The sequence below is a fragment of the Hypanus sabinus genome, chromosome 6 (assembly GCF_030144855.1).
Source record: "Hypanus sabinus isolate sHypSab1 chromosome 6, sHypSab1.hap1, whole genome shotgun sequence".
NCBI lineage: Eukaryota > Metazoa > Chordata > Chondrichthyes > Myliobatiformes > Dasyatidae > Hypanus > Hypanus sabinus.
In genome coordinates, this window is record NC_082711.1 from 166,399,043 (window position 1) to 166,403,906 (window position 4,864).

Sequence of the window (4,864 nt, forward strand, 5' to 3'; positions counted from 1 at the left end):
AATATTGATGGTCACATGATATCTACTAATGACTCTCCACACATACACTTCTCAGTTTGAATATAAATAATCTATTTTCAGTCAGAGTGGAGACCTCTTATATAGACAGATTGCTGATGCTTAAAAAAAACAACACGATGCTGGACGAGCTCAGCTGATCGGGAAGCATCTGTGGAGACAAAAGAATGGCCAAAAATTTGGGTGGAGACTTAAATCCGAATACATCTGGTCCTAATGTTGGCGGGGTGGGGGGGCTCCACCTGAAATGAAGTTAAAGGGGTGAAGAGGAAGAGAAATGATAGGGGGCAGTGGACCGTAGGTGAAAGGGAAGGAGGAGGGTGATGGGCAGGTGAGGAGAAGAGAAGGGGTAAGAGAGAAGCCAGAATGGGGAATGGAAAGAGAGAGAAGGAGAAGGAAACATGGGCTATTCTCTCCTGAGTGAAGAGACATTCTTCCATTTCATATAATGGACACAATGTTCCTTGTCATCTGTACAATACACATTGCAGCACAGTATCCTGTGAATTACTAAGGAATGTATATCTCACTCTGGGCAGATTTCTTAATAGCTGGCCTTCTGGTTTTCTTGCAGAGATCTGTTCTCAACCCACTGCACATCCTTTTGTCGTTGTTGTGAAATTCTGGATGCTCTGCCGCACTGAAGAAGCAGTATGAATGTTGAAATGGCCAGGACAGCGTTGTTAATAAATTCTGGAGATATCTTTGCTCTTAAACTGTGTGCAAGGAGTTTTTTTTTGGAAACTATCACAAATTCCTGCTTTTAACTCCATCACAATTTGTGCTCCATGTATGGAAATGCACTGAAAGGTGTCTCTTTGCTTTCCAGTGTACTCAACTTGAATTTCATAATAAAGCTGCCTTAGGTTATTCCTGTAACTAAATTGTGATTGCTAATGATCCCAGGGTAAATTTTTAAACATCTATAATGTTTCAGACAGAGAATCATCAAAGTGGGTGGATCAGAAACTGATACTGCTGGTCTTCATTTCCACACTCCCTTCCCTTTAAGCTCAATCTGCCAAGTGAAGCAGTTCTGTACCATGAGTGCCAAAGACAAATTTCATTCTGTCTTCACCTCTCTCTTTTTATTCTCTCCTCTCTCCCCTTTCTCTTTTCCCCCTCTCTCTTCCATCTCTTTCCCCTCCCCTTTCTTTCTCACTCATTCTTTTTCTCATAAATAATAATAACCTAAGGTACAGTGAGCTTTAGCCTTGGATCAACTTCAGTCTCAAACCAGCCTCTAGGAAGTAGACAGGATCATTCTGATAGTCTCCCTCACTTGTTTTTGTTGAGATCTGGCCAGCTTGATGAGGAAGCAATGAATGCCCTTCCACGTAACATGTTTATAACTCTCTTATATGGCATGAAATGCATTATTTTGCAGTAACTTTTTATCGTGATTTTTAAAGTTACTATAATTTATAATATACTAAAATATACTAATTTATAATATACTAAAATTATAGTAATTTTACAAAGACATAAAAATTGCTAGAATTACAAAATAAATCAATAGTGCAAAGAAAAAGGAACAATGAGGCAGTGTTCATGGACTGTCCAGAAATCTGATGGTATAGGGGAAGAAGTTGTTTCTGAATACAAGCAAAAGCTTATTCTTTCAGCTGGAGTAGAATTGTTCCCTTTTCGCTGCATTGCACTTCCCCACAGCTTCATTTCCGTTAACATCAGGTCTTTCAACTGACCTGAGAAACTTTGACATGACCATGGATCATCGTCACAAGAGATTGAAGGTCACAACCCAAACCATCGACGGCTCCATAGAAGTTTACAATGGAGGTGACCGCCCCTGCAACAGTTTGGTTCTTGCTGAAAGAACTGAGGGTGACGTGGTAGCGTGGCAGTAGCAGTTATTACAAAGACAGCATTTCAATTCCCGCCGTTGTCTGTAAGGAGCTGTATGTTCTTCCCATGACAGTGCGGGTTTCCTCCAGATGCTCCAGTTTCCACATCTTAAAGACACAGGGGTTAGAAGGTTAATTTGTCAATTGGGTAGCACCGGCTCATTGGGCTGGAAGGGCCTGTCACTCTGCTGTGTCTCAAAAAAGAAAAAAAAGAAGATGCTGTCTGACCTTCAGCATTTTGTTTGTGCTGCTCATATTATATTTCTTTTCCTCTCGTTTGCTTGCAATATTTATTTATAATTTATTTTAATTTGGTTATCTTTACATACATTAGTGATGTTCTCACAGCTGAACACACCACAGAAAACAATGTCCACTCAGCGGACTCTGTCTACACTTCTTGCTGCATGAGTGAAGCAACCAATATAATCAAAGACACCCCCCCCCCCCACCCAAGATGTTGTCTTTTCACTCTCCTCCCATCAGGCAGTAGACACGAAAACCTGAGAGCACTTATTACCAGGCTCAAGGACAGCTTCTTTCCTGCTGTTCTAAGACTGTTGAATGGTGCCCTAGTACAATAAGATGGATATTTGACCTCTCAGTCTACCTTATTATGTCCTTCAACCTTAATGTTTGGCTGCACTGCACTTTCTATGTAACTTTAACACTTTATTCTGTTATTGTTTTCCCTCACACTGTGTATTGAAATGATAGCATGCAAAACTGTTTCTCATTGTATCTCAGTACACATAACAATAATAAACTTAATTACCATTTTAATGTACTGTCCAGCTGCATAATTCTGCTGCAGAAGTAAGTTTTCATGGCAATATTATATGGGTATGCTTACTTACTTATTGCCCATTACATCACTGGCATTTAGGGCAGCAATAGAAGTCCTCCATCTGTCTGTCCATACCATTACACACAAACGTAGAGGATTCTTCAGTGCTGTTTCTGTACAATTTAAAAAAAAACTTGTCAGGGTTGTTAGCCCCCAGCTGAACCCCAGAACCTGGAGGACCGGTGGACCACTCCTAGTCTGGCCCCTACCCTTTGACTTGTTTGGCATGGGTGGCCCTACCAAGAGCCAAAGCACAAGGCCCTGACTCCAGCCAACATTATTCTCTGGGTCATTGAGACACACAAGCCCCCAAACCCTATGATAAGGTTGTGGTCTCTTGGAGGATATGGGGATGCATGCCTACCATAATAACCTTGAGCTTGACCTTGAGACGTTTGCCTCCTGAAGACTAGGGATAACTCAAAAGATAATACAAGAGAAAATCTGCAGATGCTGGAAACCTGAGTAATACACACAAAATGCTGGAGGAACTCAGCAGGCCAGGCAGGATTCTATGGGAAAAAGTACAGTCGATGTTTCATGCCGAAACCCTTTGGCGGGATTTCTGAGTAATATTTTAGTTGCTACCACAACATGTCATTGATTATGAGTAAAATATTTAACAATGTTGTGATGTTATTCTCTTCTGTCACCTTTCAGATATCTGACAATACATGGTTTGTGTGGAGCTCTGAGATAATGATTCGGAAGGAGCTGGGGAGAGTCACGAAACCCTGAGCATATGCGACTCAGTCGTGTTTTCATCCTGGTTGAATGCAGTTTGTTTCAGGTATCTCCATGGCACTTGGCAAAATAACCTACCAAACAGGTTTTGTCTATGATGTGAAAGATTTCTCGTATCGGAAGAAGAATGTCAACAGCTCATTTTTTTTTTACAAAATATGAAACTTGTCGCGGTGTGGCTTTCTATGAATATACCAGTGTGTAGGTGGGATGTTCTGGAAACCCAGAAGGGAAGTGATTCATCCCCCTTATAGTCTTTCAGATGAATTACTATTGGGCAAGTTTGTCTTGACTAAATAATTTTATTTAATATCAAAACCTAAAAATTGATTTTGTTACTAACAATATCAGAAATAACTCGTATTGTACAGTGGACTTGAACAAAATCAACCATAGTGAAAAATTGATTTAATGTTTCAGGTCGGTGGCTTTTCATCTCAAGTTCTGGCTTCAGAATCCCCAGCCTTGTATTCAGATCCTATCTGGCCTCACTCAAGTTGGCACAGCATACCCCAGCATTATAATCCTCTGATATCAACTGGTTCTGGCCTCTTGCACTTTTCCAATTTCCCACTCCCTTCTGCCTGAAGAGAGCTTCCCCATTAGGCTTTGGAATTTTCCCTCAAACCTCTTGTTTTTTCTGTTCTTCTATTGTTCACAAGGCCCTGTTATCTCAAGATTTTGCTGAAGAATTCATTGTGGGCTTCCATGGCATACTGGCAAACATTATTAATATTTTCTTACAGTGTAGGAGAAGGGTCATCAGTTCAATCATGGTTCTCTGAGCAATCTCATTTGTTTCTTTTCCCGCATATTTCCCATGTCCTATTCTCCCATATATTCCATGATTTCCCTCCAATTCTTCTACACCAAGGTAACTTAGTAGAAACCAATTAGTCTACCTCTCAGCATGTCATTGAGATGTGGGAGAAAGGTGGAGCTTCCCATTCCGTCACAATGCGAACATGCAAACATCAAATAGACAGCACTGGAGATTAGGATCCAACCCATTTCATTGGGGATGTAAGGGATCAGCAGTCTCCACTGTGCTACTGTGCTGGCCTTTGTTTGACAACACTCCTGTGAAATACTTTGGGAGATTTTACGACATTAAAGGTGCCACAAAAATGGTTATTGTTGAGATTTTTAGCACAATCTACTCATGTTCAGTCTCTGCCTTTGTTATTTATTTAGAGTCATGGCATGGAGCAGTCCCTTCCAGTCCAATAAGCCACCTCACCCAGCAACCCACTTATTTAATTCTAGCCTAATTGCAGGTCAATTTACAACGACCAATTACCTTACAAACTTTGGATTGTGGGAGGAATCTGGAGCACCCAGAGGAAACCAACACATTCACGGGATGGGCGTATAAATCCCTTACAAACAG